The sequence below is a fragment of the Schistocerca nitens genome, chromosome 4 (genome assembly GCF_023898315.1).
Source record: "Schistocerca nitens isolate TAMUIC-IGC-003100 chromosome 4, iqSchNite1.1, whole genome shotgun sequence".
NCBI lineage: Eukaryota > Metazoa > Arthropoda > Insecta > Orthoptera > Acrididae > Schistocerca > Schistocerca nitens.
The window spans coordinates 635397004-635412600 of record NC_064617.1 but is presented as its reverse complement, the minus strand read 5'-3'; the positions used below and the strand labels follow the sequence as shown (position 1 = coordinate 635412600).

Genomic DNA, 15597 nt, shown 5'->3' with positions numbered 1-15597 from the left:
TGTGCGACTATGAAAAACTATCGTCTCACCGCTCGGAAGATTAACGTCTGGATTATGTCAATGGAATTCATCAATCAAGACTTCAGCTTCGATAAAACCGAATAGATGTGAAGAAAGCCAACAAGAACACCGATCACGACATCATAGCATAACTACATAAAGCAAGGTATTTTGTTGTTGTTGTCATTTACAAAATTAATAGTGAACATGTCTCTACCTGAGAGTGATGAGATCGTAGGAAATGTAAAAATTGAACCAGGGGATGGTGAACAATTAAACTTAACAGAGTGGCTAGCAGGGTTTGCAACTCAAATAAGCTCGCAACTTAAACAATTAAGTGAAGAAAACACAGACAGACTGGATAAGTTAAGTTTGGATTTTAAACAATCAAGTGAAGAAAACACAGATAGACTGGATAAGTTAAGTTTGGATTTTAAACAATCAAGTGAAGAAAACACAGATAGACTGGATAAGTTAAGGTTGGATTTTAAACAATCAAATGAACAAGTAAGTTTGAAACTTAAAGACAACACAGATAGACTGGATAAGTTAAGTTTGGATTTTGATCTATTAAGTACTCATCTCAATGAGAAGTGTGAGGAAATTAAAACTACCCTCAGTAAGAACACTAGCGAACAGTTGATACACTTCAGAAAAGAATTTCAAGTTAAAGTTGAAAGTTTAAATGAAAACATACAAGCGAACACAGACAGCATTGCTGTCATCTACAACAGAGTAGATACTGAAGCTAAATGATTAGATCAGAGAATAGACAAAACATCAGAAAACCTTAAACAGGAATACAACCTGTACACCACTAATGTAGATACAAAAGTAGAAAATATACACACTAAATATACACAATTGGAGGATGCATTGATGTCCAAACAAACGATTTACAATCAAAATACAATGTATGGGCACATCCAAGTGAAATGCTTTCCTGGTGAAAATCTGCACCCTATTGACTTTATTCACCAATGTAAGGATATGTTTGTTGTAGGAATGTCAGATAACATAAAAATTAAGTTAGTAAAACGGTTTCTAGAAGGGGAGGCCCTATCCTGGGCAAATGAGAATAATGATTCTTGGAATACTTTTGAAGAGTTTGAACCTAAATTTATTTGTAAATTTTGGTCACAGTCCATACAAGCCAGATTAAAGTCAGAATTTCTAAATGGACCAGTGTATAGAGGGAAAGTAGGGGGAATGCAAAAATTTTGCAGAGATCAATTGAAAAAACTTGCTCATTTGAATAACTCTTTTGATATTATGACACAAATTGATGTTTTAAAAAGAAGATTACCAGAGAGACTGCAGTGGGAATTGGTCCATGGACCAGACGATTCAATGGAAGAGTTCCTGAAATTTGTAGATAGATTAGATAGGGCCTTGGAAAGAGAAAATAACCAAAGTTTTGGCTCTGGCAACAACCAGTATGGGGGGTGGAACAGGAATGTAAATAGAGATTATTATGGGAGGAGAGACTTTGAAAATTCTGGAAATAATGCTCCAAATAAGGGAGATAGGAGATATGAAAATGATTTCAGAAACAATACACAGGAGGGAGGATGGAGGAGAGATAACAGGAATGATAGAAATAGGTATTGGGGAAGAGAACAAGATAGAAGGGGGTTTGTTGATACTAGTGAACAAAACGACAACTACAAATGGACAGACCGAGGAAACCAGCCGGGAAACGGTGGACAGTCCCACTAGATGTCCGTAGTTTTGGGGCTAGACAATATTATGACAGGACAACACATAACCGAAACTGGAAAAGGAGAGGATACAATGTAAAGAGTAAATACCATGAGAATACTGATGTTGTTAGAATGGATAAATTAGAATTTAATAAAAGGTTTTGGGATACTATGAGTAAAAGTGATACAGTTAATAAAAACAGTGTTCAAGCACAGGTAGTTAGTGAAAGTGCAGAAGTTGAAGGTATTGCAGAGTTCTATAGTTGGGCTGAAAAAGATACTGGTGTGAATAACAAGTCAGACACACCACAAGTAGAATCTATTTTGGGGGGTTTATTTGATACGAAGGGGGATGACGAAGTGTTTAATGGAGCCAAAGACTCAATTGCTGAGGTTCAGATACATAGGGGGGAAACTGAAGATGGGGTTGTTGTGGAGAAGGAGGAAGAAGAAATAGAGGGACATTTAAATAATGATCGTAAATCAAGTGATGTTATTGATGAGAGTGTGGAGGAAGAAATAAAAGTATTTGTAGAATTGAAAAGTGATGATGAGATAAAGGTAAGTGATGTGACAAACATGGGTAATAATGAGGTTAATTTAAGTGAAATGCAGACTAGGGAATGTGTATCTGAGGACAAGCTATTGCCTATTGGGAACTATGAAACACTAATCTATGAGAATGGTAATAATAATAATATTAAAGAAAATATAAAGGGATTGAATGTAAATGTGTGTTTTCAAGGAAAAGGGGAAAAGTTTTTAGAAGTTTTGTGGAACAACTATGGAAACTGTATAAACAAAGATGCCTTTTGGAAAGAATTAGCAAAGGTAAGTGCAACCTTGTATCCTATATGGTGGATAAGAATCCGTAGTGGACTTTATAAAAAATGGGGTGAAAACAATAATTTGTTGAGTGGCAACACAGTGTTAAGAGGAACAGATGAAAACAAAGGTTTATATTTAAATGCCAATGCTATGCAAACAGAGAGGGATGTGTCTAAGTGTAGGAAAGAGGGATTAGACTTAGGAACTAAAGAAATTGAAAATGATCTATTGTTTGAAAATACTGAAATAGACAAAGATGTTGAGCTAGGTTGTCTATATGTCAAAGTAAACATTGACATTGGTCCATTTGAAACAAAAGAAAGCCCACATCCTAATGCTTATAGACTTATCTTTCCCAGATCAAGAAGGTTATTTGGATTAAGAAACATCACTGAATTGAAACCATATAAACATGATGAAGCACATTTCCCTGTTTGAATACAGTTACTTACCCATTTTCCGTAAAGCATGTTATCAGCAAAGATTTTCACTGGGTGTGTCAAATAGCAACTACCACTCATGCTACAGACCCTGGAAAAGTTCCAGATATCTGAGACAATGTTTTTATATTTTTATTGTCACTATTGAATATTAAATATTGTGACATCTTCTTTACTTGCAATGGGAAAGAAGGTGACAAACATTTATTACTTTCTTTTTGTATTGTTGAATATGGGACATACTTGCACCAAATATAAAAGACAATGTAAAAATTGTTGTGCAAGACCCATCATTTTGTTACTATTCTTTTCTTAGGAATAAGATTTGTGTACAATTTTCTACAGCTAATCAGATGTTTACCAAGTTTGATGTTTGTGTTATGTTGTGACCAAATTAAGTGTGCAATTTTGGTATTAATATGTTCTTGTACTATCTTGACTATGTGTCTCAATGGGAGACAAGTTTTTTGAAAATTTTCTTTTTTTTAAATGCATATGATATTCATACATGTGACTTCTCTAGTGTTTGTGTTTATATATCATGTCCATACTTATAATTATGTTCTTTGTTTTCATTTCCTTTATGTGGCTCAAAACGAGCAGACAGTTGCAATATTTTCCTATGGACATCTGACCTGTCCATCTATGTAATATATTTATGTTCCTTCTATTATCTTGATTATTCTGTGACTCAATGAGAGCTGACTTTGAAATAATTTACATATATTTTTTATGTATCTTAAAATCGCATGTGATATATTTGTGTCTGTTTTTGATCATTTTCCATGTGGCTCACTGGTAGCAAAGATTAACAATTTTTTTTTTACTTTCAAATATTACTAAATATTTTTATTATGCTGTCGTACTGAGAGCCATAACACAAAGTGCATTTGAAACAACACAACAAAAATATTTGCAGGAAAAAGTCATTTTGAAACGGTGTAACGGTCGTTGTATACATACACATTATGCATAGCAAAAAAAAAAATTTATTAAAGTAGAACTTTTCCAAATTTTAACCATTTGACACATTTGTCCTAGTCGGCTAATATCATTAACATTCTGTAAATGATATTACCCGAGGGGGGTATTGTAATGGAACATATTAAAGGCTTTACTTTATTGAAGTATGTGATCCCTTCCAGATTCAACCAGTTTAATGAGTATTTATGATTATAGAAAAGTTATTGTGTATGTTAACAATGATTGCATAACATGTCTCCATAAACAGTCAACCCATTAAATTATAATGAATAACTGACCCACACAAAAGTTAATATCACTTGATCACTGATACAGCAAATGTCATCATGTAAAAACACTAAGTTCATCTTAAATAATTAATATGAAGTACGAAAAATAGTGGCCAACTTAGGTATTTTGGATCTCCTTAAATAAAAATCACCCAGTGAAACCTATTTGTTCACTAGGAGCGTTTTCACTCAGTATTCACGTAATCAATCCTATTTTAGACGAAAACCAATGTAATTCTTAATAATTCATGTTACTTACTTATTTATGCAAATTAGAGAAGTCAATTGACAAACTTCTAAAAAACGACCTTTTTGTAACAAAGAATTATTCTGTCAAGTCAACAAATCTGTCTGTCATTTTAATAACATGTTAAATTATGTCACTCGATGCAAATTAATAACTTTTCTGCACAAATTATGATAACAGATGTACATGTGACTTATAAACTATATCTCTTTTTAGTAGTTCTTTGACAATGTTATAAATACAGGCAGTCGGGGGCAGTCAAAGGCAGTCGGAATGTCACTTTGGTGAAGTGTGTTTCTGTGTTATTGTTTGGGATGGAAAAACAATGCAAAGAACATGTAAAGGAAGTACTACTTTGTGTTGTGTTATGGTCTTTGGTGGACAGTGGAATTAAGATGGCCACCAAAGTAATAAATATTTGATGTTTACATATGTGTTGGTTTCGTTTGTTCTTTATCATCAAAAGCACATAAAAAACATGGGACCTCATATTTTTAACCCTAGACAACCAGATTTAGAGCCAGCATCAGCATCGAGACACAGCAGCGATCCAGCAAGCAGCAGCGATACTACAATGCATTTTAATGGCGCCAACCTAACATCAAGTGCTAACAAGCTCCGTAAATGGGAGTGAAATAGTGCGAGTACAGCAATTAGCAATATCAACGAAAAAGGCGGACCATTTACATCATGCAGATGGCATCACTCAACACACAGAGCGACCAGTTAGCATGCTCATGGCAAGAGCACAGCAGGCATCACAGCGACAGCAGACCAGGTGATGGGCGGCGTGGCTCGTGGATCTGGCAATGCAACAGTAGCCACTCTCACGATACCCTGCTGACGTTGGAGCTGGCTCCAAGCAGCGTCTGCTGGTATTACTCCCGTTTTAGCAATGAAGCGACCAAGTGCTGTGCACCTTGCTTGCATCCAAATGCCAGCTGCGACTGAGCCTAGGTGCACCCGGCTACAGTACTAAACTGAAGTGTCTGTTTGTGGCAGAAGAGGGTGGGGCTGTGAAGTATTTCGTTGACACTGGGTCAGATTTATCAACTTTTCCTAAGACCATGCTAAGAGATCTTAGGAAGCCCAAGGAAGACCAAAATACTGTGTCTCCTGGCAGCAAACAATTTAGCCATAAAAGGTTGGGCATTGAACATCGGAATGTGGATTTTGGATTGTGCACACATTCCTGTGGAGGCTCACGATCACCAATCTCAGTGAGCTGATCCTAGGTGCAGATATCCTTGTACTCTACAAGTTGCTTTTGGATCTCATAGACACCCAGTTGATCGACTCTATGACGAGTCTGAAGATAGCAGAACAGTGATGACAAAATGCCTTCTTCAACCTTAAAGCTGTGGGCTGCTGCAGACTGTTCACAGACATTCAAAACAAACTTCTAGAGCTAACTCACCTGCTTGGGGCGCCAAGGGACGTCAAGCATTCAACGCTCCACCACTTTATTACCACCTTCAGGCATCCCTTCTTGTGCTGCTCACATTGCCTTGCAACCTGACTGGCTCGTGATAGCAAAGGCCGCATTTGAGGCAATATTGCTACAAGGTGTCATCCAACCATCTAGCAGCCCATGGTCTTCCACCTTACATTTGGTGTCTAAAAAGAACAATTTGTGGCTCCCATGTGGGGACTACCATGCACTAAATTCAAGGACAGTGCCAGTGAGATACCCAGTGCCATATTTGCTGGACTTTAAAAATGCCTTCGCAGGAGCGACGATATTTTGCAAAACAGTCTGCTCGAAGGCGTACGCGCACATCCCTGTGGCACCTGAGGACATAGAAAAAAACCACGATTACCATCTCCTTCATGCTCTTCAAGAGCGTGTTTATGGTGTTCACAGTTTTAGTAATGCTGCCCAGACGTGGCAGCGCGTCCTGGATGGTATCTTGCGCGGTTTACCATGCTCCTTTGCATACCATAACGACATTCTCACGTTCTTGAAGACGCCCGAGCTCCACTGCAGTCACCCAACAACCATTTTCTGATGCTTCAGAGAGGCCAGCATTATGATCAACCTGTTGAAATGTGTATTCAGGGTCAGTGAGGTCGAATTCTCAGACACCTAATCACCCCTACTGGATCCACACCTCTGCCAGACAAAGTACAGGTGATGAACATGCCATGGCCACAAACTTACAAAGACCTGCATCGTTATCTTGGGATGGTAAACGTCTGCTGGCACTATCTGCATAATGCTGCCACTGTACTTGAACCCCTGACTGCAGCGCAACAAGGTCCCACTGCGAAAGTAAGTGCTCCTGTCACCTGGATTGACGAAATGGAGCACAGCTTTACCGAATCTAAATGGCAACTCGCTGTAGCGGTGCTGTTCGCCCATCCAATACAAGATGCGGAGTTGGTCGTCGTTGGGGACGCCAACTGGATTATTATTGGTGCAGCACTTCAACAACATGTTGGCAGCAGCTGGCAGCCACTTGGCTTCTTCTCATGGAAGTTATTGGCATCACAACTCTCGTAAGAGTGCGTACGACCCTGAGCTGATGGTTGTATATCATGCAATGAAACACTTCTGCTCGTCAGTAGAAGCCCACCACTTCATTATCTTCAGCGATCATAAACTGATAACACACACTTCCTGGATCAACAACACCAACTGTTCACCAGGCCAAATACAACAGTTCACAACAGACATCCGCCACATCTCCAGGGTGGACAGTGTCGTCATAGACTGCTTGTCCTGTGGGTGCAGTGTCATCTCTATCCCGTTAAACTGTGAAGACATCACACAAGAAACCTCTTCTTAATTATAAACTGCACCTTGATCTGAAGTACTTTATAATTGTAAGTCTTGAGAATTATAACTCTAAAAAGATTCTCTGATAACGGGGCAGGAGAGTGATGGAGAACTGGACAGCTTCCAATCTGATGCCTCCAGTGGCCTATGTCTAGAACTGATGCCCATTCCTCTTGAAAGATTTGGCATGTCGTTATGACAGGCACACATTTTCCATTCCTCCAGGAGAAATTCTGGCACAGCATGTCCATGGGTTATCACATTCTGGTGCAAACACTATGGTGTCGCTCGTGGCTGCACATTTCGTCTGGCCCAGACTCCAAAAAGACTGCTGTCAGTGGCACATGCCTGCATGGCATATCAGCATGCCATAGTTGGGGAGACACACCCATGTGCCCATCGATGCCTTCCCTGACATGACACACTGCTACACACACATCCAAGTGGACATCGTAGGCCCATTTCCTCCATCCCAAGGCAAGCACTACCTTCTCACAATCGTGGACCGCTTCATCCATTGGCAGGAGGTGTTGCCCATTGTGGACATCAGCGCTGAGATGTTCAATGATGCCTTTGTTGACACCTGTGTCATGCACTTCAGCTGCCCCAGCCGTGTAACTACAGACCATGACACCACTTACACTGTGTGCTGATCAAACGTGTCACCTGTCTGTGTAGCGCACGGCTACACCGGATGAGAAGTTACCACATGACATGCTGCCATCTGGCAAGTAATGGAATGGTCGAGCAGCTCCATCAGACACCAAAGGCATCCCTGAACTGCCATGGCACTGCCTGGTTGGAGGCACTCCCGCTCATACACCTTCACCTGCAAATGACCCTGAAGGAAGAGACTAGTGTCTCACCTGCAGACCTCATCCATAGCCAGTTGCTCTCCGTCCCCAGAGAATTATTGGAGAAAGTACCACTGTCACATGGCATCTCAGCCCCACCACTAGCTGAAGACCTGTACAGTCACATGGCCAGCCTCTGACCAGACCCACGGATACAGCAAAGCACTGGCAAAGCCATTGTCCATGCAGCCCTACAGCACTGCACACATGTCGTGCTGCACATAGATGCAGTACAGCCACTACTTCTGCCACCAGCCTCGGGACTGCACCACATGATAACCCACAGGGGGAAGACATTGCAGATCAAGTATAACGGTAGGCTGACAATAAAGTCTCGATCGACAGAGTCTTGACAGAGCTGACCACCACACATTTCTTCGACCTGGTGGAGGACTTGGCAACAGATGATGCTCCATACACAACTGAGCAGGCAGAACCCACCCCTGTAGCTGCCAGTGGCTCACTCAAGCCACCTGCTGACACCAAACAGCCACATGGGCCCCAGCCTACCCTCACCCCACCGAGACAGCCTCCCAGACCACACCCTACACTGACCCACCGGCCAGCCCCACCACAGAGGCGAGCAGACTACGTTACGCGCGCTGGCCGCCATTTCTGCTTGAAATATCCATGCTGTATCATAATGACATCACGCTGCAGGCAGCAGCCTGCACAACCCCTACTCCCCACTCTACATGAGCTGCACCTGACGTCACACACCACTGCCATCGCGCTTGTGCTGACGCCACCACAGGCATGCGAGGCTCAAACATACTCTAGCTACAAACGGAACATTTTCGCTTCTCACCCCTATTGAGCTCCACTCCCCAAGGGTGGGCCTATGTGTCAGCTATTACCACAGCCATGGCTGGCAGCACTGCAATTGCAAATGACACAGCCAATGGGCTGACATTTGTCCACATGCCCCAAACAGAAGTACCATTAGGGCAAACCTTGGGAATGATGCAGCACCCACAAGTGCACAGGACACAAAGAGAGACAGCTATGTGAGCTAGCAGCCGATACCTCACAGACATCTACACCATTCTTCGAGCCCTGAGCTGCGGTCTACGTGGGTCTAGCGCAATGTGCACTACCTACTTTCACGTACGCAAACTGCACAGCCACCACCCGTACACTATATCTCTCAGACCTGTGAATGAAATGGCATCTGTGAGACGGGCAACCATTTGCACACTTGGCCGGTCAAGCATCCATTGTTCCTCTGTGGTCAAAAGACTGCACTGCATACTCGATCTCTGAGGAATGTGTACCCTCTAGGATCACTGTTCAAGCCATTCACCATGGTCATGCAATGGCCCTCACGGGCATCTTGAGTGTGGTTATTACGAGTTTTTTGGTGTATACGTTTTGTTGTTAATAAATGACTTGTTGTGTAACCATGTGTATTCAGGTACCGTCACCTGTACCTTACCATCACCTGTACCTACAGTTTGGACTTAGTGCATGGACGTCGGTTCACAGTATGACACTTCTTACAACGCTTCAGTTTCACCCAGAGACAGTTGTTGAAGCTTGTAGGCAATGTTGGGCGAAGTGACATCATGTAGGAAGATTAAATGACTTTTAATTCCTGTAACTTACATGTAAGTTGACATGACAGTATGCAACTGTGGTGTTTGCAGAAATAAGTTGACTTACATGAGTGGTGGAGGGGGCATGTCCATATAAAAAATTCATGCCTGTGGAAACTGGCTTCATCCATGGCTTCAACGCAACAAAAATAATAAAGGAATTTGTCAAACTTCTACTGAAGTGTGTGAGCAAAGGCTAATAGTCGGTTTCGGCAGCCAGGCCATATCATCGAAAAAACCTTGGGCTGAAGCTGGATTTTCAAACTGGAAACGTGGATCCTAGCAAATAAGGAGTCTCACTAAAAGTTTATAAAACACTGAAACTACTATCGTCTCTCAATCGATATCATCACTTCAGTTGACTGTTCTATTGACTAAGGAACTGATAGAATGATATCAGCCAAAGCATCAAGAGTCTACGATTATTTGCAAAAGTTTGAGAGCTATTTTAATTTAAAAATGTTCATTGGATTTTTTTTTTCATCCAGTAGAAATTCTAAAGACAGAATTGCTGAATTCTAATCTACACTATGTGATCCAAAGTATCTGGACACCAGGCTGAAAATGACTTTCATGTTCGTGGCGCCCTCCTTCGGTAATGCTCCAATTCAGTATGGTGTTGGCCCACCCTTAGCCTCGATGACAGCTTCCACTCTCGCAGGCATACCTTCAATCAGGTGCCGGAAGATTCCTTGGGAATGGCAGCCCATCCTTCACGGAGTGCTTCACTGAGGACAGGTATCAATGTCGGTCGGTGAGGCCCGACACCAAGTCAGCGTTCCAAAACATCCCAAAGGTTTTCTATAGGATTCAGATCAGGACTCTGTGCAGGCCAGACCATTATTGTCGTGTTACCACTCCGCCACAGGCCGTGCATTATGAACAGGTGCTCGATCGTGTTGAAAGATGCAATCGCCATCCCCGAATTGCTCAACAGTCGGAAGCAAGAAGGTGCTTAAAACATCAGTGCAGGCCTGTGTTGTGATAGTGCCACGCAAAACAACAAGGGGCGCAACACCTCTTCGTGAAAAACACGACCACACCATAACATCACCGCCTCCGAATTTTACTGTTTGCACTACACACGCTGGCAGATGACGTTCACTGGGCAATCGCCATACCCACACCCTGCCATAGGATCGCCACTTTGTGTACCGTGATCCGTTACTCAACAGAACGTTTTTCCACTGTTCTATCGTCTAATGTTTACGCTTCTCACACCAAGCGAGACTTCGTTTCGCCTTTACCAGCGTGATGTGTGGCTTATGAGCAGCTGCTCGACCATGAAATCCAAGTTTTTTCACCTCCCGCCTATCGTTGTACTTGCAGTGGATCCTGATGCAGTCTGAAATTCCTGTGTGATGGTCTAAATAGATGCCTGCCTATTACACATAACGACCCTCTTCAACGGCCGGCGGTCTCTGTCAGTCAACAGATGAGGTCAACTTGTATGCTTTTGTGCCATACGTGTCTCTTCACGTTTCCAATTTACTGTCACATTGGATACAGTGGATCTAGCGATGTTTATGAGTGTGAAATCTCGCTTACAGACCTATGACACAAGTGACAACCATTCACATGACAACATTCGAAGTCCGTGAGTTCCGCAGAGCGCTCCATTCTGCTCTCTCACGATGTCTAATGACTACTGAGGTCGCTGATATGGAATACCAGGTAGCAGGTGGCAGCACAATGCACCTAATATGAAAAACGTATGTTTTCTGGGGTGTCCGGATACTTTTGATCACACAGTGTATATATCATCAAATGATATGAACAAATAAAAGCAGTTACTGGTGTTTTAAGTGACTCTCGTGATTTTAAATTTGAGGAAATCTGACTTAAAAGTGTTCAATATGTTGCTGATATTGATCTTTCATGAATCTAAACTTTTGCACCAACATAAAACTCCAAAACGTCTCAATGAAGGTAGTAACGAAAACATCAAATTGAAAAGACGTCAAGAATTTTCCAGAAAATGATGTTTTGAGGTTTCTAACCAGTTGATTGTATCACTCAAGAGTCATTTTGACAATGACTCCATGAAGTTTTCCAAATCGTTCGAAAGATTTATTTTTATGTTTTGTACAGGCGTTGGAGGGATTATAACATTTTACAAAGATGATTTTGATGGAAAGAGATCTGAAGTAGCAAAACAAGCAGGCAAAAACTAAAAAGAAGTTGTGTAGTTTTTAAAAAAATTGAGTGAACAACAGGAATAATTCCGTAGTTTGTGAGCTTTGTACGCTTGCTTATTACGATTCCAGGATCATCCTGTTCTAATGAACAAAGCTTTTCTTTTTTATATCGATTCAAAATTTATTTAACATTGACTGAATTATATCGCTGTTTTGTACATTTATTGCAACATTCCTGATAAATCAAATCTAAATAATTCGATAATTACGTTTATTTAGCAACAAGTACAGCCCAGCACTGGTTTGCGTCCTGGAATTTATTTTGCGAATTCAGTATCATTTAATTACATAACTAATATTTCAAGAGTAATTTAGAATTTTGTTATAGTTTTTACTCCTAAATAGTCTCCTTTAATGAATTTTTCTTCTTCTCGCAAATTCGAGGAGAGGGGAGCAGGTGGGAAACATTTTTGGACAGCTATCCACTGTAACGGAACATATTAAAGGCTTTACTTTAATGAAGTATGCGATCCCTTCCAAATTCAACCAGTTTAATGAGTATTTATGATTATATAAAAGTTATTGCGTATGTTAACAATGATTGCATAACATGTCTCCATAAACAGTCAACCCATTAAATTACACTGAATAACTGACCCACACAAAAGTTTATATCACTTGATCACTGATACAGCAAATGTCATCATGTAAAAACACTAAGTTCATCTTAAATAATTAATATGAAGTACGAAAAATAGTGGCCAACTTAGGTATTTTGGATCTCCTTAAATAAAAATCACCCAGTGAAACCTATTTGTTCACTAGGAGCGTTTTCACTCAGTATTCACGTAATCAATCCTATTTTAGACGAAAACCAATGTAATTCTTAATAATTCATGTTACTTACTTATTTATGCAAATTAGAGAAGTCAATTGACAAACTTCTAAAAAACGACCTTTTTGTAACAAAGAATTATTCTGTCAAGTCAACAAATCTGTCTGTCATTTTAATAACATGTTAAATTATGTCACTCGATGCAAATTAATAACTTTTCTGCACAAATTATGATAACAGATGTACATGTGACTTATAAACTATATCTCTTTTTAGTAGTTCTTTGACAATGTTATAAATACAAGCAGCGAGAAGGGTCGAAAGAACAGTCGGAGGCAGTCAGGGGCAGTCGGAATGTCACTTTGGTGAAGTGTGTTTCTGTGTTATTGTTTGGGATGGAAAAACAATGCAAAGAACATGTAAAGGAAGTACTACTTTGTGTTGTGTTATGGTCTTTTGTGGACAGTGGAATTAAGATGGCCACCAAAGTAATAAATATTTGATGTTTACATATGTGTTGGTTTCGTTTGTTCTTTATCATCAAAAGCACATGAAAAACACGGGACCTCATGTGTTTACCCTAGACAACCAGATTTAGAGCCAACATCAGCATCGAGACACAGCAGCGATCCAGCAAGCAGCAGCGATTACTACAATACAATACATTTTAATGGCGCCAACCTAACATCAAGTGCTAACAAGCTCCGTAAATTGGAGTGAAATAGTGCGATTACAGCAATTAGCAATATCTACGACCAGGTGGACCATTTACAAAAGTGGGGGCTCGTCTGGGATCTTTGAGTGCATCGATGATAATAGTGCAGCGATAAATTTCGTAAGTACTTAGCATTCCAAAAAAGTTTATTTGTGCAGTGTGTCAACAGTGAAAATATGTCAAAAATAAATAAATAAATTGTGTTTGTGCGGCTACGAAAAACTATCATCACACCGCTCCGTCTGGATTATGTCAATGGAATTCATCAATCAAGACTTCAGCTTCGATAAAACTGAATATAAGTGAAGAAAGCCAACAAGAACACCGATCACGACATCATAGCATAAAGCTAGGTGTTTTGTTGTTGTCATTTAAAATAATTAATAGTGAACATGTCTCTACCTGAGAGTGATGAGATCGTAGGAAATGTAAAAATTGAACCAGGGGATGGGGAACAATTAAACTTAACAGAGTGGCTAGCAGGGTTTGCAAGTCAAATAAGCTCACAACTTAAACAATCAAGTGAAGAAGTACGTTTGGATTTTAAACAATCAAGTGAAGAAAACACAGATAGACTGGATAAGTTAAGTTTGGATTTTAAACAATCAAGTGAAGAAAACACAGATAGACTGGATAAGTTAAGGTTGGATTTTAAACAATCAAATGAACAAGTAAGTTTGAAACTTAAAGAAAACACAAATAGACTGGATAAGTTAAGTTTGGATGTTGATCTATTAAGTACTCATCTCAATGAGAAGTGTGAGGAATTTAAAACTACTCTCAGTAAGAACACTAGTGAACAGTTGATACACTTCAGAAAAGAATTTCAAGTTAAAGTTGAAAGCTTAAATGAAAACATACAAGCTAACACAGACAGCATTGCTGTCATCTACAACAGAGTAGATACTGAAGTTGGAAGATTAGATCAGAGAATAGACAAAACATCAGAAAACCTTAAACAAGAATACAACCTGTACACCACCATTGTAGATACAAAAGTAGAAAATATACACGCTAAATATACACAATTTGAGGACGCATTGATGGTCAAACAAACGATTTACAATCAAAATACAATGTATGGGCACATCCAAGTGAAATGCTTTCCTGGTGAAAATCTGCACCCTATTGACTTTATTCACCAATGTAAGGATATGTTTGTTGTAGGAATGTCAGATAACATAAAAATTAAGTTAGTAAAACGGTTTCTAGAAGGGGAGGCCTTGTCCTGGGCAAATGAGAATAATGATTCTTGGAATACTTTTGAAGAGTTTGAAGCTAAATTTATTTGTAAATTTTGGTCACAATCCATACAAGCCAGATTAAAGTCAGAATTTCTAAATGGAACAGTGTATAGAGGGAAAGTAGGGGGAATGCAAAAATTTTGCAGAGATCAATTGAAAAAACTTGCTCATTTAAATAACTCTTTTGATATTATGACACAAATTGATGTTTTAAAAAGTAGATTACCAGAGAGACTGCAGTGGGAATTGGTCCATGGACCAGACGATTCAATGGAAGAGTTCCTGAAATTTGTAGATAGATTAGATAGGGCCTTGGAAAGAGAAAATAACCAAAGTTTTGGCTCTGGCAACAACCAGTATGGGGGGTGGAACAGGAATGTAAATAGAGATTATTATGGGAGGAGAGACTTTGAAAATTCTGGAAATAATGCTCCAAATAGGGGAGATAGGAGATATGAAAATGATTTCAGAAACAATACACAGGAGGGAGGATGGAGGAGAGATAACAGGAATGATAGAAATAGGTATTGGGGAAGAGAACAAGATAGAAGGAGGTTTGTTGAAACTAGTGAACAAAACGACAACTACAAACGGACAGACCGAGGAAACCAGCCGGGAATTGGTGGACAGTGCCACTAGATGTCCGTAGTTTTGGGACTAGACAATATTATGACAGGACAACACATAACCGAAACTGTAAAAGGAGAGGATACAATGTAAAGAGTAAATACCATGAAAATACTGATGTAGTTAGAATGAATAAATTAGAATTTAATAAAAGGTTTTGGGATACTATGAGTAAAAGTGATACAGTTAATAAAAACTGTGTTCAAGCACAGGTGGTTAGTGAAAGTGCAGAAGTTGAAGGTATTGCAGAGTTCTATAGTTGGGCTGAAAATGATACTGGTGTTAATAACAAGTCAGACACACCACAAATAGAATCTATTTTGGGGGGGGGGTTATTTG

At 39.9% G+C, this 15597-nt stretch overlaps 1 long non-coding RNA gene across 1 annotated transcript; it reads left to right on the top strand.

Moving 5' to 3' along the window:
• The first annotated feature begins 419 nt into the window (after positions 1-419).
• Positions 420-15235, top strand: LOC126251409 (uncharacterized). Its single transcript, XR_007545730.1, has 3 exons — positions 420-479; positions 555-1634; positions 15186-15235. It is a non-coding gene; the product is annotated as an uncharacterized LOC126251409 (long non-coding RNA).
• Positions 15236-15597: the final 362 nt, after the last annotated feature.